The 25,315-nt window shown below is 40.9% G+C and overlaps 1 protein-coding gene across 2 annotated transcripts in view; it reads left to right on the top strand.

The window, feature by feature from the left end:
* The window catches only part of rerea (arginine-glutamic acid dipeptide (RE) repeats a), a 156,553-nt gene that overhangs the window by 8,789 nt on the left and 122,449 nt on the right, over positions 1 to 25,315 (top strand). The window contains exon 2 of one of the 2 annotated variants that reach the window (XM_030139584.1): positions 24,636 to 24,716. The exons of the other annotated variant lie outside the window; for it this stretch is intronic. The gene's annotated coding sequence lies outside the window, so the exon portion shown is untranslated. The remainder of the gene's footprint in view (positions 1 to 24,635; positions 24,717 to 25,315) is intronic. 2 annotated transcript variants of the gene reach the window in all.

Genomic DNA, 25,315 nt, shown 5'->3' with positions numbered 1-25,315 from the left:
CACACTTCAATCTGATAATGGACTCTTAAAAAATAATGTGGAGCACTAAAAGAAAAATGAATCTGAGAAATAACAGGGTCTCAGCAGATACTTATAATGATTTAATTTTGGTGTTCAAGGTCTAAAACTGTCTTCATGTTTGGAATTATTGAGGAGAGGCTTCAAATTAGATGTGGACAGAGTGAATGAGCGTGAATGTCTTATTTTTATTTTACACCTCATAATATTTCTATAGCCTCCAACACCATTTGTTTGCATATCAGTAGCAGCACTCTACTATGTCAAAATTCTTTTGTTCTGGTAATGGTATGATTTTTCCTATTCAGATCTATTAAAAAGATATTTAACTTCATTAAATTTGCACTTGAATAATTTGAGACTTGAATATATATCTGAATCGAGGCTTAGGCTTGCAGTGGGAGTGGAGCCTGAATGATGCAGTTGGTTCAATTGATTTCCTATAGAGAGATGCCAATAGCAGCTGTCTATTGTCTGCATAAACACAGAGTTGGATTGTTGTGTTGTTATGTGTGCAGTATTGAGTATACAGGACATTGATTTTCAACACTATGAATGCAGCAAATCATACATCTTTTTACAATGCGCCTGTTGTGCTCTTTGGCCTCTGTGACTAATGTGTGTGGTGCACTGGTGTTGTGACTGTGCACACGAGGCACAGTTTGTTTGCAGAGCTGCAGAGGCCAAACCTGTGACTGATGATTTAATGGAGACAGCACACAAGCCAGCGGTGAGCTCAGGGTTCAGGCAGCCATAAGGAAGCGACCCTGGTGACATTGTGGCGCTCTCCACTCCCCTGTTCGCCGGGCACTTCTGGTAAACGGCGTCCTTGCTCGCCCTTGTGGGTTAGGCACACCTACCGAGGCGGCTGAGCCATAGGTGGAGATGCTGAGACTTACGGCTGGATCGACTGGGTTTAAGGATGGACACCTTGTCTCTGTACCCCAGTTCCAGCAGCCAGCACAGAGAAAATGAGTTCTGAGGATTGGGTTTAGATTTGCCACTGTAGCACTTCCACTCTGATACACTCTAGCTACCATCAGGGGAAGGCTGTCAGAGTGAGAGAGGGGAGGGTGGGAGAGAGAAAGAGAGAAAACAGCGAAGCACAGCAGTGCTATCTAATAGATCAATTTGTAATAAATCTGTTGCCTCAAGCTGTTGTTGTTCGCTTCTACTCAGTAAAAGGTGTCTGCGTTTCTCAGGCAAGAAAATGCTTGTCAGGCCAAGCATACAGAGCTATCAGTGAATGAGACGCGCCTAAAGCACAGTAAATCATTTTCTCTGTGCTCAGTTTACATAGGTCGAACACAGTGCACTCTTATCAGCAAATTCCAATGGTCAAAAAGGGGGTTATAACCAATCGATTGGACTGAGCGCTGAAATGAGGAAGTAACGCTCCTCTCACATTAAATTTTCCCATTATCCAATATCAGCCATTAATCATGATGAAGGAGCTATTGATTAGGCTATCAGCCAAGGTTGGTCAATTTATTTGCCAAGAGTCATTCCACAATGTAAGGCTCTGTTGAAGAAGGAAAAAAAAAAAGTGGCAGAATTGGAAATGCCCCATTATTATGACAACAGTTTGATCTTTAAGGTAACAAAAGAAATGGGCCTCTATAGGGACCACATGGGACCTCTCCTGCTCCTCCTCCACTAGCAGCCATATGGACCGTACTAATTGTGTTTTACGCCAACCATTTTCACCGATCCATTGGGGACTTGTGGAAGTGCTGTAGCTATAATGTCACCAGCAGTGGGTTGGCTCATGAAAGAAACATTAGCAAGCAAGATGAGAAGACAGGAAGGCAATACACTGCAAGTCAACACAATTATTGATTTTATTCAAATGAAATCTGCGGCTCTCTGTTCTGAATGTGTTGTTGGTTGCTTTTTAAAGTATGATTTCCATTATTTTTTCTCCTGTTTGAAGGTTACGTCTGAAACAAGCTTTCACTTTAGTCTCACACTTGCACTTTGTCATGCAATCTAATTCCAGGCGCAATGCCAGTGTATAAAGATGGCTGTAAAAGGACATTTACTTCTAATCCCACGTATCTCTAGATAAAACATCATTCATTTACATCATGATTTTGTTTATGGTGCGGATATGTTTATTTTGATTCTGAACAGTACTTTATTAAAAGGGCTGTAATTGCTCTACAGGGAAATCATCTTTCATCTCTTTTGTTTTGTGACAATACAAACGCTGAGGTTTGGATGTTGAATGTAAATGTGACATTCGCAATATTTGCTTTGCCCTTCAGGCCACCGATTGGTTGTAAAGCGTTTGAAGTGCTAAGTGTGACTGAGGCAAATCAGTGTGTGTTTTAACGTGTATATAATATGCAATCATGAAAAGGGCACATCTATGGAAATGAGTTCTTCTGAAGGAAGGAAGGAAAGAGGAGAAGGAGGGGAGGGGCATTGAAGTGGTGATGGTAGAGTAGAGAAGGAGGGAGGGAAAAAAACGTGTGTGTTTCATTGTGTCCCCGCTAACAGTTTTCTTGTAATTATTGAAATTGATGTTTGCTGCGGAGCTGTAAATCTGCAAGATCTCCCGTTAATAAAGCGGCAGAGGCAGCCGAGCCGTTAGGCTGGGAAATAAAAGGCAATCAAGCCTCCAACATCCTGTCCCTCGGCCCAAAATGAAGCAGCAGAAATCCTAATTAACTGAGAAGAGCAGCTCTTACTACACTGCTTGGATAGTGGGTGCCTGAGCTAGCTGCTATGTACGCTTATGAATGCTCTGTCGCTCTCATCCATCCTTCCAGCCCTCTCTATCTGACTCTGGCTTCCCTAAAGTATTTTCTATCCCTCAGCTCTATCTTTCTATCCCTACCCTACCTCCTCCTTCCCCCTCGCTTGTGAAGCTGAGGATGTGACCGATGCACTCTTACAGTGAGAGAAGCTTTGTCGCCTGGAGGTGTCTGGGAGTCCTGCACAGGAAATCGGTGAGCTAGATGATGGCGTCTGATGGTTATTGCTGCTTATGTAAAGTGCTGCAAGAGAGAGAGGCAGGGGGTAGCAGCATTGATCTCCTCCCATTGATTTCATAGATCCTTCTTTAAGATGACAATTAAGTTGACTTTCTGTGTCATCTTCAAGTGCAGCTTTTTCAAATTAGCAACATGGCAAATTACTCCTGTCATTATGTGATCAGGTATGGAGTTTAAGTCAGGTTACATCTTGCTTTTCACTCTTGATATTCATCTCTGCATGTGTCTATACAGCAGCACTGCGAGGCTTTGAACATGACATCCAGTAATATGTAGATTATATGAAAACTCCTGATTTGTATTAACCAAACCTCTCTCTGCAGAATAGCTTGAATACAAATAGAGCTGCATAATGTTGGAACAAACTGACATGACATTTTTTGTAAGATATGAAAAAGTACAAAAGTGCATCTACTTAGAATCTAAAAACACTAATTTAAAAATCTGAAAAATAACATTTCACTCTGGATGGCATTCAGATCAGGTTTTACACTTGTCATTCAGAGCTCCGTGGCTCCGATTTTTATAAATGATTTGAAATCCAACAAATTAGTCCAGTTTTCACAATTGCAAAGCACAGCACTGCTGAGAGAAAACACCTCCTTTTGCTTAACATCATCCTTTTTGAAGCCAGTAATACTCTGTATAACTGACATTGCTCAAATGCTTAATTTAGGTGTTTTTCTCTTCTTCTTCAATCCTTTTCCAGATTGATTATGATTTGCGATTTGCTCTGTGCAGACTGGACGTTTCCTTAAAACACATATATACAGACTTGTTGTATAAAATAGTTGGAAAATGAGGACTCTATATGCTTTACCTTGTTTTTATGAAGCAGCAAAAAAAGTTGTAGCATGACATGATTGTAGTTTCATAATTTGCCTTATTGCGATGACTGTGCTGAAACAACACGACGTGTGGGTCGAATACAAACTAAGATGCTCGGTGAAGTGAAGGCTCTGCCATAAGACACATCTATGTCGCTGTAGAGGGAGCGATGATTGATTGTTTGAAACCTGAGCTTGCCCGAGCTCCAAGCCAGCTGCTCCTCACTATTTACCTGTAAACTTGTCCTATCTGCTTGCGCTTTGTCTGTGGATGGCCGTTGAGCTCTTTCTCCATCGCCCCCGCCTCCACTCACCCCCCGCCGCCCTCCCACCCTTTGTTGTATCAAGCAGCCCGAAAGCCTCTAGGGATGAACAGACAAATAGAAGACAGCAAGAGGTGAGGCTCAGTCCCCCCTATTCTCCCATCTATCTTTCTCCCTTGTGAGCACTCTGCCAGACAAGTTTCCAGGCACTCAAAAGCAGCAAATCGACTCACTGTAGGACTCACTGTCACTTAGCTGAGCTGGGGCATAGCAGCGCACTAGGAGGCCAAATCCTCCTCCTCCTCCTCCTCCTCCTCTCATTCCACCGCCCTCTCCAATGAAGAGAAAATGCTATTTGGCATAGCACTGCAGAGGCCTGGGATTTTGTATAGATTAGCCCCGAAAGCTCTTTTTTGCCTCTTCACTTAGACATTAGTGGTGTGGCGCTGATGAAGTCTTGATTAAGTGCTTGTCACATTTCAAATAATTCCAGCTGCATAGATCCAGTCAGCAGCGTTCCATCTTGATTTGCTCCGGTTAATTTTAAACAATGCGATTGGCAGGCGCGATGGTGTGGCACTATCGCACGAATCTCTCATCAGGGTTGTGGATGTTTTGTTTGTGCACAGATTTCATGATTGTGATTGAGCGCAAGGAGAGTGCTGTCAGAGTTTCAGTCTCCTCTTTTATTCTTGGCACAAAGCAAATGATCTGCTTGGCACAAAGCCAGCGCTCACTGCAAACACCAAATGTAGTAAGCAGAGAAAGGTGGCGTCTGGCTTTGTATCGCCCTTGTGCACAACCACTTAGAAACATGCACTCTGTGTAATGAAAGAACAGAAAATTTTCTCCTGACAGACAGAATAAATTTCTCCCCTCGGTGCGACAGCTTTGACACGAGAAAAGATCCACCACCACCTCTGGCAACCCCACAGAGACCTTTCCTTGGAGAACCAGCAGTCCTCCCTTTTATTTCTCCTTTTTTTCCCTCCCAGTCTCCCTCTCTATTTAGCACTCAGTCTTTTCCTCTAATCAGCGACAGGCTTGTGAAAATCTGTACACAAAACAAAGCACAATACTGCTTTATTCCTTTTTTCCTTTCTTTTCCTCTGCCTGAATCTTCCCAAGAGTTTTTTTTTTTTTTTTGTGCCTGTGCAGCTGCTGCCGTTGTTGTGAAGAGGATGACAACAGGCAGAGAAAACTATAAGGACACACTGTCTTTACCCCCCTCCCTTTTTCTCTTTTCGCTCCCCTCTCTATCACTCCACCTTGCTAACACAGCTGCTTACATTACACAAGGATCGTCCACCTTGTATTTGCTGTCGCAGGGAGATAAAGACGATGAAAGTGAGAAATGCGTGTGACGTTCTCTGGGAATTTAGCTCGGGGATGTGGGTGTATAAGATGGAGGTCATATGAGTGGTTATTTTAGTTTTATATGCTCTTTTGTTTGTACGCAAATGGAGAACTAGGAAACCCTTGGGACACACAAATAGACGGGTGTGTTTTAATTGTTTGTGACACATAAAATGAGAAACAATAATGTGTGAATACTGAGCCCAGGAGATTACAATCTGGTCAGCCACTTAAAGGAGTGCAAGAGAGATGGCGTTACTACATCTCTGTCGTCCCCCCTGAGCCATAAACCACTCACGAGCATTTAACCATCAGTGATTTCTCTTCTGTTCACCTCCTCGCCCTGAATGTGATCCTGCAGGAGTTGCTGGTAGAAAACCTCCCAGCCTTCCTCAATGACTCCTCTAATTTGTGTGTGTGCGTCTGTGCTTGCAGCTTCGGGTTCTCTGCAAATCTCTGCAGCACCACCTGATTTGACTTGGTAATGGAGCATTGATGAGTCTTGGGGGAAATCGGAAAAGGAGCACAAAACCATAGAGGAAAAACCCACTCCTGCATGATGGCAAGACAGTGGCAGGTTTTTTTGATAGAAGCTGACAAAGGGAGGAAAAAAGGAGAAGGTGAGGTAAAAACGAAGGACTGAAGATAAAGCTGTCATGTGTTGATGCCTTTGGCCGCCTAGTATTCCTACAGGGGGAAAGAGAAACTAAGAGGTGGAGATGGGCTTCAACAGCCAGACTTCATCCTGATTGGTATTTTTACTCTGTTGCACTGAAAAAGCTGGTTCTCTCCCCAGGACAGCAGAATATTTACATCTTTAGCAGAGCTCATTGCTCACAGAATATTGAGTTCAGCGTGGAGGACATAAAAGGTAGCCAAGCCAAGAGTAGTAGGGGAGATAAAAGCAGGATCGCTTAAGCACTCAGTGTTATTTGAAGCACATTTCTACTGCTGTTGATGTAGCCACTAGCCTAATAATTCATCTCGCCTATTTTTTATCACTCAACTCACGCTCACACATATGCGCGCACACACCCACACAGAGCAGCTACTCACAAACACAAATTCCCCTTGACGGGTGAGGGTAGACCCTTCTAATATAAAACAAGCGATTCAAAGATGAAATTCTCATCATTCTGCCGTCTCACCATGGCCGTCCAACAGATGAGTAGTGCTGCTAACAAAAAGCAGGGGCTGCCTGTGCCCAGCTCCCTCACAGGGGCATCTTGTCTGTGTTATCACTCCAGCTAGTGCTGCAATTAATATTAATGTGCTTTAAAGCACGCTCCAGCAGCCCTGCTTCCCTCTCTCTTGCTGTCTTTGTGTGTGTGTGTGTGTGCGTGCGCATGTGTGTATGTGTGTTTGTAACACAGGAGGAAGAGAGCAATAAAGCCAGCGGGGGATAAGAATCTAGGCAGGATATGACAGTCCTCATGTCAGCTGTCTTAGAGCTGGAGGGATATGTGGATAAAGACAAGGGATGAGGCTGAATCCCAACCAGCCGCAGACAGGCAGGTAGTACGGCGTGTAGGTAGGCGCTTTCAGCATTCACAGCGGCTGGGCTGGGGGCTGTGTGCAGCCTGTTTATTTAGTCATGTTGTAATAATGCTTGACCTTTTCTTTCAAGTCCACAGACTGACCTTTAACACCTTACTCCTCTGCAAATCAGTGTGTGTGTGTGTGTGTGTGTGTCTCACACACACATTTGCACATGCTGAGAGGGAAACGAGCACCTCCTTTGCAGGGAGCTTCATGGTCTGCCAACTCCAGGAGTGGATTGTTCCAAATTAGTATGCATTAGGTGGTTAGTGCAAAGCATTTAATTATGCAAGATGGCACTAAACTGTCTATGTTATGATTAGCCCAACACGTTACAACCTTAATCTCTTCATTTTTTTCCCTCTCTTTGCATGGGTGAGGAGGAGGCAGGGAGGGAGGGTGATTGTGATAGGCTGGTGGAGGAGGACGATAGGGGGTGGCTTTAGAAATACTCCAGTATTCCCTTTAGACAGTAGAAGTATCCCCAGTATCTCTGCAGATTGTGTTTTCTCTCTGGAAGGATTTTGATATTTTCTTGTCTCCCTTCCTTCCTTCATTCCATGTCCTCAGATACTTTGTCAGACGATATTGAATCGAGTCTTGCTTCCTTTTATGTGCACGACTTTCCTTGCTCTCTGTTTTCACTGAGCTGCTTTTCATGGCAGGCAGGGCTTTTTAATCTTGGGCAGCAGTGGCAGAAGCAGCCTGGGCAGAGTCAGAGTGAGGCAGGCAGCCATCCAGGCAGGCAGGCAGTCAGTCAGTCAGTCGCTGCAGTGGAGCCCCAGCAGCTCCCCGGAGGAGCCCATTATACAGGAGAGATATCAAACCATGAATCATTTACGCCAGTCCTCCCCTCCCCTCTCTTTCTCTCCCCTCACACGCAGCCCTGATGCCCAGCCGGCCGCCTGCTTACCACGGTCTGCATCTTTAATGAATGATTATTGCATTTCATAAACATGGCCTCCAGTAATTAAAGTATTATTGATCCTTTCCATGTTAGCTCCAAGGTTGACAAAAACATTTTTTTATCCTCCTCTTTGCACAACATCTTATTTGTCACTATGCTAGATAGAAGAAGTCCCTCTAGGAACAGCAGAGGGTGATTTATTTAGGCTGACGGTGATTTTTTTCTTCTTCTGTTTAGGCATTTCAAGAACTGCCTTCATTCAGGGAGGAGGGGGATATTACAATTGGGTGGGGTTTGCGGGTCATTATCATTGTGCAGTGTGTCGTAAGGATTGTGTTGGAGCGATTCCCTATGTTGGTGTTTTGTGTTTTGCGTAAAAGGTGTAGGGACACGGGGGTTAATGTGCTGGAAAAGAGTGATTTAGGTCAGTGGTCGTGTCTGCATCTGTCACTTTGACAAGCTAGCGCTTTAGGAGGCTGTGTGGTGTTGAATAAAGGAGAGAGTGAGAGAGAAGTGAGAGGAGAGCTGACTCTTTCAAATGGAAAAAAGGAAAACCTGACTTGACTGTGATTTGTGCTCTCAGTGACAGGCACCGTGTTACAAGCAGCCGTTTGATATAAACTTAATCAGTTTCACCTCTTTATTGAGGATCAAGACAGTTAAAGCCTCTGCAAATAAGTGCACGTCTCCTCGCCTTTCTCCATCTGTTTTTCTTTTCTCTCCCACCCTTCTCGGCTCTCGCTGCTTTCATTTTTTCTTTTCTCACTTTTTACCCTGCTTGTCCTTCTCTCCCTCAACATCACCTGTGTGTTTCCTCATCCACCCTCTCAGCCAGGAGAGCTCTTCAGTTTCTGTGTAAATATCACAATCACTGATGAGGAAAAAGTGCTGGCATCTCCACAGGGGGATTAGAAGAGCCATTTTGTGTGTTACTTATTAATGTATCCTTCTCTTTTTTGCCCTGCCTCCCTATGAGCTGTATAGATTTCATCCTGTCATATAAGCAAACATGGAAATGTGTTTATAACATGCAGTTTTACTCATTAGTTGTTCTTATCAATTTTTGATAAATGTCTAAGATCCTCTCAATAAATGATAGGACTATGTTATATGACTAACATCTGATCCTCATACTTATTTTCATATACATTTGTACAGTGAAGAGTTTATATAAAACGACTAATTTCATGTTGAATTATAGAACTAAGATTAACTTGAAATGAAACATAAAAAAATAAATGAACATAATTGTTGTGTAGGAGGCGAAAGAGGTTAAGTCTGTTGTGTATCATTTGTACTATATCTAGTATCTTTCTTTACATGCTCATGCAATCTGCTGTAGAATAATACAAGCATTGCTCAAATGGTGAAAAATATTGCCTTAAAGAGTATGATTTGCAACATAACAACATAATAAAAATGAATGAAGACAAGCATTAACAAACTCAAGCCTCTGTAAAAATATTTTTTCAAGATTTTTGCACATTTTTCCTCTAAGGCTTTTCTCTTTTTTTTTTTTTTTTTACTTTATTTTATTCAGTTTAATTAGTTAAATGTAATGCCAGTTTTTCTTCAGTCCAGTGACAAAAATATTTGAGCATAATCTGAAATATTTTTTCTGTTGCCACATGATGGATGTATATTGTCATATCACACAACCCTGTTAAACTGGAAATCGGATTAATCTTGCCATTAAAAAGGTAGAATACTCTGCAGTTTTCTGTGTAAACTATCCTGTGCCAGCCTGTTCTCCCTGCTCTATTGCTTGTCCTTTTTGTTAGTGAGCCACATGGCTCTCTACAGGGCTTAGTCCTAAATATTCAGCCAGAGCATAATCATTGTCAACCAATTGCATTCCTCTTGACCTCCCAGATGGAGGTAAACTGCACAGCCTCTTCATAGCCCCACCTCAATTACTGCAGCAGTAATGGTGATAAAGAAGACCACAGGCTCAAATGAAAATGGCTGATTGATGTGGACACACATGGCTCATAATTGGATTATAAGGAAGGACGTTAATGGTGTTAGGGGCGCTGTGGTGGAGCAGGATTCTAAACACTGACAAGGTATTTGATGATTTACTCTGTCTGCCTTTTTTCCTGATGCAGTTGTGCATCACAGCAGTATTCTGAGGGGTCTTGGCACCCAAAGCACAACCCTCTTGTACCACCCCTGCTGCCGTGTCAAGGGTGTGTGTGTATGTGTCTAAGTGAAATTCTTATGTGAGTCACCACTGACTGGTTCTCTTATGCTCGTGACAGCTGTGAGGTCAAAACAAAAAGCTGCCTATTTTCAAAGCAGCAGCCCTCTTCATCCTCCTGTCCAACACACACACACTCAGAGGTAGATAGGACCTCTTTATTCCAATTGAATTATTGGTCAGGGGCTGAGAGTGTTGCTGAATTTAATTCACAACCACAGCCCACAGAGAGATTAATATTTAGTCTGACCAAAAGTAAACACTAAACACAAGGTCAGTTTGCAATAATATAAAACAAAAATTCCTCACATTTTACCAGTTGTAACCAGGGTTGCGTAGTATTTTATTTGATGTCTGAATCATATAATTAGGTATGCATCAAAATTTTGTCATGCGGTTTTAATAACCTATAAACAACATTTAGTCTACCACCAGTTTAACAAACAACACAGACAGAGACTATATGGATTCAGTGATTGTGAAATTCCCAATGGTGATGGCAACATTTTTTCTTTCGCATATTTTATTTTCCTCAGTGAATTTTCCTCCTTTTGTAGGAAACAAAGAAATCTTTAGTATAAAAAGAATAACTGAACCATCTGAAGGGTCTATGAGCACAAATCCAAGGCCACAATAAAAAAAAAAAAAGAAAAAAATATAATGTAGCACAAGAGATGCACTGATATGGAAATGACTCTTATTAACTGCTGATATATGGGTGCGTCTCTAAAATGGACACTAAAGGCATTGCTACAGTATCATAAAGCCATTAAGAACCATTTGACACATGGTTAAAAGCTGAAAGTTGCTGGCTTTACCACAGCTAGAAACACCCATTAAGAAATCTGACCGCTGTCAGAATAGTAATTTCTGCAGCATGACTAACTGATTAATCAGGTTACTTGAGCATTGATACCAAAGTGGTGAGAGACATGAAGAGGAGACAGCTCAGTCCTCCCCTTGTTGCCAGGCTGCTCTTCATTTATTGCTGTATATCCTAATGGAGAGTGTTAAGAAAGAGATGTAATTAATTGACCCTGACAGCTCAAAGGGTCTGTAGTTGAGTCTGGGAGCAGGTGCTGACTGGGCTGCCCTCGGTTTCATACACTGGTTCTTATCTCAGTGTGCATATCTCTGCCGAGTACCCAGCACTCCCCACTGACCGATTGGCTCAGACGGCTCTTGGTAAGTGCAATGATGCTGGATGCCCGAGCCTGCGTGAGCGGCATAATACCAACTAATGCCTGAAGGAGCGCTCTCCCCATTGCTATCTCGCCTCTCCCCTCAGCTGCTGCTTAGCCAAGCCTGGCCAGTGCAGAGCAGAGCTGAGAGCCCCCTTTTCTTCTCTCACTCTGCTCTCCCTGGCAGTTTATTAAAAGGAATACTAGCTTTTTCCTCGTGCCTGGGTGTTTGATTTCGACAGCAGCAGAAGCTGTCATGGCAGATAAAAGGCGGAATTACGGTGCGCACAGCATCTGTATTTACTGCGTCATTCTCCCTGCCTCTGACAAGAGAGAAGGAGGGGAGGAGGAGAAAATGGAGGACAGACTGCTGCATTCATGTGTCTTTACATTGACATGTCTCATCAGGGAGAGAGGTGGACAGACAGTCTACTGTGAAGCCATCAATCAGCCCTTTTCAATACGCCTGTCCAGCCAGCATACAGTAATACTCACACACAAAGACTGACAAAAGATGGCATTATTGCTGCAATTGACATATTTTTTATGAATCTCTTTTTTTCACTTGGCTTTGTCAAATGGAGTAAAATAGTAGGGCGATTGTGTTGTGCTGCTGTCAAGGAAACAATTTTATGTTTCTACTGAGACAAAATGGTTTGATATGATAGTTGGGTTAAGTGTGGATTTGCTTTTTTTTTTTTTTTTTTTTAAATTGTCAAGTAACGCACATGAACACACAAACTCATGATACACTATATTATAAATTCAAGTGTCCTATCATGATGAGGTGATATTGATTCCTCAGTTGTTTGTCTCTCTTAGTTAATCAGATAATTGGTTGAAAGGATTTATTTTGATTTGAACTGCAAACAAGTGTTTTCTGTGAGCCTTGAAAACAATTTAACAGACAGATTAATTTTCCTGGCAGTATCTCTCTCTGAGGCTGTGGGTCATTCTAATTTTTCATCGGCATCATTTCATTGAGCTTTAATTAACACAACAAGGATTCGGTGTCCTCCAGTGTCATCTGCTCAGACAGCTAATACAAACTCATTAGCCTTACTCCTAGTTACTCTAAAACAAAATGACATTACGTTGTTTATGGTGTTCGTATTAGAATTGATGATATTGATGTATTCATCTGCATATATTATAGTTTTCAGATCATCCACTCTGTCATCTCTTGTACCATAGATATAACAAGCCTTTGTTTCATATAATAAAACACCATCTTGATGCTAGTTTGCTTAACGTGCTAGAGCTGTCTGTCTTCTTCCATCGTCTCCATGCTTTCGCCTGTGGTGACAGCAAGACTAATGTATTCATGGCGCCGCCACGGTGAGAGGCATTACTTTACCTTTGCTTAATTGAGGGGAAACTCCCCTGACACCTGCTTAGCACAGCACTATGCTAGCAGAGCGGCCAAACTCAACCTAGAAGCTGAGGCCACTGAACCCTGACTGAGAAATAACACAGCTCGAGACCACCCAGGGACTGCCGAGGGGAGAAATGATTTAATAATGTTGATGACATTACACCAACCCTTCCTCCATCGTCTACCTCGTTACTTTTTACCTGGGGAGGGAGACGGCACTGACTATGTGCCTGAAGGTGTATTTAGATGGGGCTACTAAATATTTCAGACCCTAAAGACAGAGACTCTGGGTAAAAGAAGAAGGAAAAGCAAAAAGAGGAGCAACAGGGGCAGAAAAATCAGTGCAGAGGGTTTTGACATGGATTGTGGAGGGAGGTTAGGGAGTGTAGTCAAGGGCAGTGGGGGCAGGCTTGTAATTGGCTGACACCAGAATATAGCAGTGGATTTGTGTGTGCGTGTGTGTGTGTGTGTGTGTGTGTGTGTGTGTGTGTGTGTGTGTGAGAGAGCGAGCAGTCAGGCAATGTCTGAATACTATAAGGCCAAATATATCCCTCCAGCCAGACTGCATTGCTTTCAGGGTGTTGATATGCTGCCATCACCTTGCACTAGACTGAATGTTGATCTCAACTACAACAGACATACTATATTATTTTCTTCGCCTCCAATACCAAACCCTCCTCCACCTCACCAGCAAGGTCCCATCTGAGACTCGGCATGTCAACTCGACAGAGCTCCTGCCTCGTTTTTAATTGTCCCATGCCCCAGGGGCTGCTGGGAGCGAGGTGGGCGGGGCTGAACGTTTTCTCCAGGGGGATGAGGAGAGGTGGGTGACAGAACACTCGCGGTGTCAGGTGCAGGTGCGGAGAGAAGGATGGAAAGGGGGCTGACAAGCGAACGGCGGGGAGCCGAGCAGTGGGAAGCCGTTTCCTCAGATAGGAGGGAGAAGAGGGCTTTTTATAAGACGAGAGAGCAGCAAGGAGGCGTCTATCTGCATACTCTAGCACTCAGGGATATATAAGTAATATAGTTAATGAATATAAGTAATAACACCGAGAGACATTTCTGAAAACGATACATTATAGCTTTGGTTTTCCATTATCTTTCCACTTTGTTCACAAATCTGTTATTTTCTTTTTTCTTTGCAGGACTTCCTGACCTCCTACTGTGCTCTTCCTTTTTAGTCTTGTTTGAAGTGACCTTCAGATCGTTTATTTTGTCTAAGTTAAAGCGTATTTGTCACATTTATAACATAATCACCTCCTTGTATACGAGCCGACCACAATCACTTTGTATCTTAATAAATAAGCCCAATACTACAAATAGCTACATGAAACTAACAAAAATTACATATATCAAATTTTGAAGTCTGACTAACTCTTTTCCGCTATGGTTTTGGATTACCTTGAATAGTTTAACATCTGATATTAGTATCATGGACCTAGTTACAAAACATGTTGTGTAAATACTGAGGATATGTCTTGTTTTTTCCATAACACCTTTTGTATTTTATTATTTTGCTACTTGTCCTTGTCAGCTATTCCTTTGTACATTTCAGTAATAGGCTTTGTATATTTAAGTTATGTCATTTCTACTCCCTGCAGTTTTTGTTGACATCTAAAAGGCAAACAAATGTAGTTTATATTTAGATGTTCCATTGCTTCTTGCTGAAAATGACTCTCAATCTTTGTCAGGTATATTTCTACTATTAAACTATTATATGAGTACATGCATGGCTCGTGTATGACTATAATAAAAGGTAAAATGAACAGAAACGGACAATGAAGCTATTAATCACAGTTATTTGTCCTCATCTGTTTCATAATTGTGACAGCTCTATGTTTAAAGCTTAAAGCCTGAGAAGTTTCAATATATTAGTGTGTTAGACAAAAAAAAACTATTGGAAATGATGTATGTTTTGCTTGATAAAATGATTTTTAAGAATCTCTTGGCAGTTAATTTAGTGATTACCTGAAGATGCCTCTTTTCTTGCGACATCAGAGTTTTCTCCAGTGTTCAGCCTTACATCATATCTCTTTGTCATGAAGCTACAGTGGTATACCCTTTGTACAGATTTTGCAATAACAGTATGCTTTGTACCATTCATCTTACAGCAACATAAAAGCTGATTCAGATGGAAAAGCCTGTTTCATCAAGCTGCAAGACACTTCTCATTGTGATTCATAATTCCATTAAGGTGCATACACCGTACATCTAAAATGCTGTTCAGTAAGCCAGTTTTAACTCATGTCTTGATGTGATTAAGCTTATTCTAAGTATGACTGTATTCAGGTAAAGGTAATTGGAAAATTCTGTTTGCATGGCAATTTATAATTCATTGGTTCAGTGAGTTGTCTCGGTTGGGTAAGTTATTAGAATGCTGTACTCCTTGTAAACATAGTCATTGAAGAGGCAAACGGTGTGAGCCAGAAGAGTGTTTTTTTGTACAACATCGGAATAATGGCGGGACTGGTGGAGTGAAATGTTGTGCAGATGAGAGGAAGCAGCAGCATGGTTGTGGGTCTCGCTCTTCCTGTGTTGTTGGCACAGAGACGTCATCCAGCCAGTCATGCTGGGGTCAGAGGCTCTGAAAATAGCCCTAAGGGGATTGGGGAGGCACTGATAGCATACCTGCTGTTACCCTGAGATGATATCCAACTGCAAGCCAGCAGACTGCCTCCCAGCAGCTGTACACTGCTTTGGATTGTTTTGCAATACCTCACACAAAGATGGAGTAGGGCCATTATACCTCTGGCTCTGTAACTCCCTGCAGAGACACACAAACATACGCACATATTTACTTACACCTGCACAAACATGCATACACATACCTGCAGCCATGCACAGATTAATGCATGCGGCTCTGTAGCGAGGTTTTCCACTCTGATTTTTCTTTTTCTTTCCGGTTCCGAGGTTTGGGAGAATTTATTTTCCTGTACAAAATTTGAAACGCATCATTCATCTTTTAATAACAATTACAAATGCAAATTTAATTGGATCACAGTTGACAAAAGAATAACAACAACCTCAAATCTATTTGTCTATTTAAAGAACAACAATTAATCAAAGTCTTAACATGCTTTGGTAATGATTCTATTTGTGTCTCTCATGTGCTGCTTTTTGGGCCTTAGTTATATTTAGCAGAGTTTATAATGTTTAAAAAATCTTTTAATTATTATATAATCACTACTTGCGGAGCATCTGGACTACACTTGGTTCAGTTATAGATAGCATTGAAGCCAAATTACAATGTTTGTACATATGTTTGCAGTGGTGGTATTTTTTTGCTCGCTGTGGTGGTGTACCGCTGCTTAATGAATACAGAGTAAACACTGCTATAACATCTGTAGCCTGTTTGAAAAAAAGTCTAGGCCTACATGGCATCAAATTTAGCTTATACACAACGAGGAAAGATTTAATTTTCTCCTATTTTTTATTGCGGCAACATGTGCCATGTGTCTTTGCAGTTTTAACTCCCCTTTCACTGTCTAAACCCAAATGTCCTGTTTAGGGGTAGCATTCATTAGAGCTCCGTTTTTGTATGAGCATTATTATGGGCCTGTAAAAAAAGTTATATATACACCAGTGTATATAAAAATATCCACTGGTTACCATTGGCTGTCTGCAAGTAAGGTGACATTCAGTGAAGTGGCTGATTTGTTGTGTTATATTCACAGTGGTGTCATCAATATTTATTATTGTTTTTGTGTGTGATGAGGTGTTTTTTTAAAATGCATATTTCTTTGTTTCCTGGCACAGAGGAGGAAAATAACATCCCTGTCAGCATCGGCTATTGACCACATTGTTATTTTACAAATTGTTATTGACCCAGAATTTCATGTATCCCTTTTTTCTTAATATATAGCAAAAACTGTTTGTTAATAGAAACCCAGATATGTGTACGTTTGTCTTTACACAGATGCATCATCACAAACAAATACCACGCACATACACACACACATCATACCAGATTGGACTGTCATGGCAAAAAGCTTCATAGCAGCAGCGCGGAATCCTGTTTTTTCACAAAGGGTCAGAGTTGACTGCAAATTACAGCTGGTGGCTGACCAAGGCTGTGATGGATCTCAATGCACTTTGTGTTTACCCACACACCTGCACCCTTAAGGTGAGGCGAGACAGCAGCATAGCTGAAAGCACACAGCCATTTTGTAACACCTCAAGGAACTCTTCCTCCCTCTCCTCTCCCTGTATGAGGAATAAATGAGGTGGTGCCATTAAGTGAATTTGCCGTTATTTCCCCAGGCTCTTAGCTGAAGATGTCAAACCTCAGCCAGTGAGGCAGCCAAGGATGACTGCCGACTCAGGCGGCAGAGGCAAACACACACATACACACACGCCACAGTCTCTGCCATGCACATGATCAGCTTTCATGCTTCTGTGTAATTTATCAAATTGCTTGGGCATGTGATGAATGGGCCCAGATCTCAAAAGGAAAAAAAGGCATTAGGTTTGCATTAGGTCGCTGTTATGCCCATGTAACAGCTTAGAATTTAATTACAGTAAATGGTAAACATCGTATTCACGTTTTCTGAAACAATAATTTAGTAGGCCTAATTGCTTTGTAGTTTTACAGACCACACTTCAGCGATTACACAAGTGGAATCAGCTTGTTAAATAAAAAATGTTTAATCCCATTACTTATACTACAGGCTACTATATTCTCTTAGAGTGTGGAATGAGCAAGTAGGCTTAATGTTCTCTACATTTTTTCCACAAATGCCCGCACTCACACATCCTTACTGTAGAAGAGACTAGTTCTCTCCTGCTGATTTGTCACAGCTCCCCATTGTATTACACACCGCCTCTCCTTCACACTCCAAATCCCCCCCTCTCTTTTCTTCCTCTATCTCCCTCCCCTTTCCTCTCTCCCTAAATCATTTCTTTACATGTGTGTGGGTGCCCCCTCTCGCTGTGATTCTGATACTTCATAACGGCAGGAGGAAATTGAGCTGACCTTGAGGCTGCCGAGCTCCTTTATAATGCTGATGTATTGGGCTGTGGGCGCAGGCAGCCAGTAAGTGAGAGGCATGTTTTTATTTGCCGAGGAGCAGGGCCCAGTGTCAGGACACATAACAAGGTTCATTTCTCGCCCACTTGAGCTAGCTAGTATGCCGGGAAGCTTAGTGTCAAGCATTCAAGTCCACTATGTGTGATTTACCTGCATTAGCCTTTGTATACTGAAATAAGTTGCATCATGCAGCTAAGGGATGGCGACACACAATAGATGGAGTTAACCCTGCACATGCTACGGCCTCACTAAAATAAGATTTATATTGTGCTGCTTGTTGTTGGCATGGTGTGTAGTTCAAGGTTGCACTGCAGATAAATTTGTATTTTGGCTAGTTTGCAAGGCAGGTCAATGACTTAGAATGATACAGTCTCTTTGACAACCTTGTAGCACTGCGGCTGTTATTGATGTCATTATTTGTTCATTGTAGATGGCCCACTTTCCTCTCTTCAGTAGCTCTTTGCTCATCACAGCAATCAGCTTCCCCCCTAACACAATCAGGCTGCTCTCAAATTACGGTCATGATTGAGACCAAGTTAGCGGCAGGAAAAAAAAAAACTGACAAGGCTTATGATTTAAGCATGGTTGGAGTACAAGAGGCAGATGCACTAAGTAAATATAAATATAAGCAATACAGCGCAATAAATTATAGCTTTTATAACAGCTAGAAGACTCCTTTTTGTTGAGACAGGGAATGTTGTGCTGGATTAAATTATAGTGTCATCGTGTGTTCTTATTTTGTTTATAATTATTTATTTTGTTTGAACATCATTAGGCTACTCGTTTCCTCCTGTTGCCTTTACTGCCCTAAGATGCAGCTACTGACTGGATTTTTTTCTGAAAGTAAAGATATGATAGCAGTATGGTTTTATCCATGTCTCCGCAACAAAGCAAAGTAAAAGGGTCTCTTTTTTTTTTTCACAATATTTTTATTGGTATTCAAGTTTTACAATGAAAGGTAAACAAAGTAAATAATAATATACATAAAGAACATGAATTAAAACAACACAAACACCCATACACACACCCATTCACACTAGGTAAATTTGTACCAAATGGGTTATATATATATATATATATATATATATATATATATATATATATATATATATATATATATATATATATATAAATAAAACATACATATACATATATTCTTATAAACGTGTATACTTGTATGGAAAAAAAAAATACAGCAGTCATAACAATAAAAATAAAACAGTAATAATTTGGATGTCATGTCCCTATTTTCCAGATACCATAATGTTCTTATAAGGTTTCCCTAATTGTGCAAAGGGTCTCTCTTTTAGCATTAACAGTGTTACAGACAGTTCAGCACAGCATTATTTATGTATGTCGAAGGATGGCTGGGTTAACGTAGCAAAAATGTGTTTTCTTCAAATTAATATAATTCTTTGCTAAAGCTATAATAATGCACTCCTTTAGCGGTTTAATTTACTGTGATGATACCGTTTTTCATTCTAGGATGTTGACTTTTCAGATGTTTAATCATGCATGTTTTAGTGTTGTGACAAACCACTGTGGAAAGGCACACACTGTGTACTGAACCACTGCTCACAGGCTCATAGCTGGTTATGTGGTTTTCCAAATAAAAATGCAGAGATGATGCTCGACTATTTGCAATGTCAAAGACACAATGGAAAAACAGAAACATTATACGGAAATATATTTGTTTTGACTTTGTCAGGAATGTTAAATAGTAATTTCAGCCCGAATTGGGAGCTCAGTATATAATGGTAGTGCTGTGGTTGACATTAAAAGCGGAGGAGGCTCATCAGCTCTGCCAATTCGGCTCACTTCTCATATGGCACCGATCCACTTGCCTAACCCCATGTCTGGATGCTGCTGTCTGAAAACAGGCAAAGACCCAATTCATTCACAGCCCATCCAGTAACACATTGACTGCACACAAAATATGTTTTAGCAGCTTAACAGCGGTGGACTAATCAATTGATCCAGATTTTGCTGTCCATTGATCTTGGCACACTCTGCATCTGACAATTACAGTGCAAGTATGATAATGACATCATCAGTAGCCCGTGGCTGTTCTGTGGGAAATGGGAAATGCAAGTAAAACCCACCCCAGCGATGCTTAGAAACATTTGCACAGCCAAATGCTTAAGTGAGAGAATGGTCCAAATCTGCTTTGCAAATGCCTCTGTGTCACTCTCCCCTCCACGGCTCACCACAGTAACAGTAGCATGGTAGTGAGGCGGGCTAACCTGCTGGTGCTGCTGACTGGCATTCTGTGTGTTGATGAATGTGCCGGCCTGACGGCTCAATGTGCTTACCTAATGGGAGCTGCTGTACTGTCACACCGAGTTTCTCCCTTCCTCTCTCCCTCTCCCTCTCTCTACGTCACCTCACTCATGTCTTTTTCTGAGGTAGTCAGGACAGCATTCCACTTGGCTAGACACTGCTGCCTCCACTCTCTGTTTCTCAAAGGTTAATGAAGCTGCCTCACAGCGCGCACTAATCATCAGGTAATCGCTTTCATTTGGTTTGATACGTGGCTAAGGTCAGCCATGATGACCATTTGCGGCCATTTTGGTTGAATGGGTTAGGTTTGTTTTGGTTACCAAACACAGTTACTAAGTTGTTACTGTTTATACTGTGACTGAAACAACAGTTCTTGAGTCTTTTCTATGAATCACTGCTTCGATCTTAACACACTTGACACCTGGTTTTTGAGTGTGTTAATAGTGGAGACGCAGCAAGGCTATCTTTGGTTTCTTTATGTTTAGCTGTGGAGGTGTTTGAAGTGGTTAGTGTGAGCCTGGTGTTAAAATAATGGCTTTTCTATGGAGCATGTGGTGGACAGGCAGAGAGGGGCACAGGAGGAGAAGCAAACTGAAGTCATGAAAGCACTGCATTTCTCTCTGATCTATGCCAGCTTGCAAAGGCTGCTGGTGGTCAATGGTAATTGGAGTTTCAGTGCAGGATTTTGGGATTCTTGGGTCAGAAAGGTCTCAGAGGCTGAATGAATGCTAACATGTGTCTCTTCATTTAGTTGTGCAGGTCATGCAGCTACATAAGACATGAACATTGGGCTGGGAGGCACTGTACAGGCATTAACATTTGTTTTTCTCGTAAATTTCAGCACAAATGCTTCTTAAAGTGTAAAGCACTGGTATAGAAACTGCATGACAGCTATTATTGTATTATTAGAACGCATGTCACGTAATACAGAAGTAGAGTATCTTTCTCAATGAGAAAGCAACTTGGTATTTTCTAGTTTTTATTATCTAACATTTAGCAAGCTCAAGGCAATGATGAAGTGAGAGAAAGCTTATTGGTTATTAATGCGGTGATGCTTTTTTCATTTATTTCTTCGTTGGATTTTATTATTTAACATTTAACAAAGATAAATATGGAGGGAAAAAAAGATGTAGTTAAATGTTAACAACTAAAGGGAATGCTGGAACATAAACTACACCAACTCACTTCTGGTAAAGTATTATCCTGCTCAAGCATCACTGTTAAACCAGGGTTGAATTTTCTGCTTCATCTTTGCAGCAAGCTGGGCATGGTTTAATGTATTTCTACCTCCCACTGTTGCAGTCATGTCTTTGCCACTTTAGATCTGTGAAGGATCAGTGCAGTACTGTAAAAATCCAAACCACAGAACAAATCCATATCAGTTTACTTCCTGTTCTGTTCATACCATCCACCTCTACAAGAACAGTCTTGCATTCCTTGGTGCTCACAAACACTAACCCTCAACTCACTGAGCACTGAAGTGATCGTGCCTTCACATGAGCACACACACTAGAATATTAGAATGGACATTTCTAGGCCTGTTGAGCTTGATTTAGTTGCTGCTCTGTTGTGACCGGGGGGAGGGGGGGGCTAGATGGATGGACAGTTTGCTGAAAGAATGATGTTGCATGCCTTGTGCTGTTCGGATACAGCTTGTAGGCAGAGGCACGAGCAGATTAAAATGATGATAACTTAGTCACACACTGATTTTAGGGCATGTATGAAAGAAAATAAACTGAGAGGCAGATGAGCCCCTGTGTGTGTTTGTGTGTGTGTGCTTGATGGCCACATTGTTTGTCACTGTGGAAATCCCAGAGTTGGTGAAGGGATTGCAAAATCAATGTGAGCTATTCATACGTGGATCTAATCCCCAGATTTAGTGCCATTTAATCTGTGGTTATGGCTAGGCTCTGATGGCTCTAATGCCGTCAAACAGATGTCCCTGCTCAGCCACACAGGTTAGGATGCACCTGGTGACACTTCTGAACACTAGCACTGGGTGGGTTGTTACACATCTTATCTTACCCTCATATCTATTATCACGAGCATTACAGTGTCTAAGTGCAGCTAAGAGTGGATTAAGACAAATACGACATTTAGGAATCATTGTTTTGTGCAGCAAGGTGATTATTTGATGTCAGCCAACTCCATTACTAAGTTAACAGCTGCCTCTTTTGCCTGCATCCATAATTACATTTTTATATACAGAACTTTGTTGTTTTTTGCAAAAGCTGTGCTCCTCTACAGCAGTGACTGGATACATTTCATCACCCATACACTTTCTATGTTAAATTGTATGTAAGTATAGAGGTGAATGAATAGGCTAATGCCCCCTTTATCATCCTGTGTCCATTTGTTTTTTGTTTATCTGTTTTGATAATGTCTATGTCATCATTATGTGTATTTTTCAATGCTGGCTGTTTTATGTCTTGTTCTGTCACCTGCCTAGGGACTGCAGATGAAAAGTAGTTATTTTTACTAATTCTGGCATATTTAAATGGGTGTGTTTTTTTTATACAGCAATGTTCATAAATATACATGGTCCCTATTAAATAAACCAACAAAATAAAAATATATAAAATAAGTATAAAACACCAGATACCATTAGCTTACAAATGCAGTTAGCTAACATAATACACTGACTCCAACACCAGCGTCATACAAGAATACAAGCACGTGCAAATCATGAATATTGCACCCTTAACTAGGTTTATTTCTGTGTGTTTTCTTATTTTTCCACCAAGTCAAAGACAAGAGCATCACAGCTTGTTGTGTTGTACAACAGTGCCTGCATGGATAGAAAAAACTTTGATTTTATTCACCGCACACCTGGTGTTGTTTTCCAATTCAAAACAGAACAGACCATTTCATTTTAGAATGCAGGATGAATTCAGGAGGTCTGATGCATCAGAAGCCAGTCTTGAATAATAAAGGTGACATTTTGTACTTTGGGTAAATATCTACAGATGTTGCCTTGTTAGGTGTAAGTTTTACTTTCAAAAAATAATTGCTGACCAAAATAAACATGTCATCCTCAGGAGACAAAATCCTACATATTCCACTGATACTTTTGATTTCCATCAGGTGCTCATCATCTTATCATGTTGCTATCCTTAATCTTCATATACTCTTAAGAATCAAAGCTGTTTATAATTAGATATGACAACAACATACACTGTGCCATATGTTTCCACACTATTTAATAACCTTTCCTGTAAAATGTATTTTTAATTTAAGCTTTGGAGGATTTGTAGCAAGCAGATTAACTCCAAGACAGTGGCCGTCCTCTGAGTCATTTTTATAGACTAAAACAATTTAAGGATAATCACCGATTTTAATAATTGATTAGAGCTGAGCCAGTTAGCTGACTAATTGATTATTCAATCAGCCGAACCTTAAGGAGCATATGCCATTTGACAGATGCTGTTTTTCTTTGCCGTCTTTGTTACTGTGTTGGATGTTTTCAACCATAGACTGTGCAGAAACAAATAACCTAAATTAATTGTAAAATATGTTCATTGCAGTCCTGGTGGATGGCTGCATTACAGGTCATATGCCAAACTAAAACTTGAAATGACACACCTAATTTCTCCCAAAAGTGATTTCTGTATTTTTAGTAGATTTCATCAGGCTGTTTTGTGTTCAAGTTGTCATCTTTCTGAATTTAACAAAAAAAAAAAAAAACAGGCTTTGCTGTGTAAGCAACATAGCAGCTTCCATAACAATGATGTTTTATTTTCTGTGGAGTCACATCGTCCATCTTTATATACAGCCATTGTTTTTAACACTTTACTGGGTTTCACATGGCTCTATTTATAGATGTTTCCGATCTTTAATACACCTAATTATCAACTGAATATTTGAGAACATAACACTGGATTGATTCAGTTAAAATATATAACTGGTCATAAAATGAATAGTATGTGTTACAGTATGTTTTATGGTGAGTGGGTGTTAAATGAAGACGCATACCTAAGAGTTACTTCAGGTTTTTATGTCTTCTATCAGCACCCAGACACACAAGCTCTAATAAAAATACACACGCATACACGCTGGCAGACTGCAGTAGCTTTAAAATGCTTACATTAAAGTGTAGGAGAATGATAGTGTGTGTGTTGCATTTCAGAGTGTTAAAAAGAGTAAATGCAGGGAATCTCTGTGTGCGGATGCTGAATGTGAAATGTCAATGTTATTGAACAGGTGCTGCGAGGCAGAGCTGTGATGTTTTTATTTCCAAGCTCTTGTCGAGCGAGGCAGAGAAGAGAGGGCTCATGGGATAATGGGGGAGGTTCTGGGGTGGGGGACTGTGTGTGTGTGTGTGTGTGCATTTCTCAGTGTGTGTATCAAGTGTGAGTGCCTAGATCTGTGTATATCCAGAGAGGGTTATTGAGTAGAGGGAAATGAATACTGGCTTAGAATAAATGCTCAGAATCTCCTCATAGAAAATGTTAAATGCGCTGTGAACTGTATTATTTTTTGGGGCATGTGCTTCATCGCCATGTGTTCGACATAATGCCAGATATGGCAGCCTTCTTTACTGCCTCCGTTTCACCCAGGCAAACACCTCTACTGTCAACCTGTTATCACCTCATTTGTTCCATTTACACATCATTCATGTTTTTTTTTTCTGTCCTCTGTGTGTGTCTGTCTTTTTCCCCCCTCAGTTTTTCTCCTGCAGACTGTCGTTGTGTCAATACTTGTTGAGAGGCTGTGTGGCAGAGAGCTAGGAGTTGAATGCAGTCAAGGTTAGTCAACAGTACTTTGTGACAGTGAAGCACTGACTAATGCGGTGTTTTCTGCTGCCCTTTCCTAGTGTTTTGCAATATGACTGAATGCTCATATCCTGATAGAGGTCATTCCACATCCAGATAATGACACATGCAGTTTTCCTACAAATGCAATCAATACTTTACATGACCACACACAACATATTTCCTATCACCATAATTGCTTATTCTAATCTTTTACATTTTAATGTCCAGTGTTCTTTGACAATACTATGATAATGTTTTGGTCAGAATGCACATTTTTCATCATTTTCAGATATTTTCCCAACCAAACAACTAATTGATTTATCAGGAAAACAGTCAGTAATTTAATCAGCATTTTACATCTGCATCTAACAAAATGAAAATAAATATGAAAAAGGTGAAAACAGAGTTTAAACAGAGCTGTTCAATTAATCCCAATGTCATTTTGTCCAGTTATCCATTGCAAAAGGCTCCAATTAAACGGTTCATTTATTCTTCTTTTGGATTCAGAGATATTGAACAAAGAGGTAAAATACAAAATGAGTCACCAAATATATTATTTTATCACCACATATAATATTTTTCATGCTTGT

Source organism: Sphaeramia orbicularis, chromosome 7 (assembly GCF_902148855.1).
Source record: "Sphaeramia orbicularis chromosome 7, fSphaOr1.1, whole genome shotgun sequence".
In the NCBI taxonomy this organism is placed as follows: Eukaryota; Metazoa; Chordata; class Actinopteri; order Kurtiformes; family Apogonidae; genus Sphaeramia; species Sphaeramia orbicularis.
The sequence above is the reverse complement of the archived record's forward strand: the minus strand, read 5'-3'. Positions and strand labels throughout refer to the sequence as shown.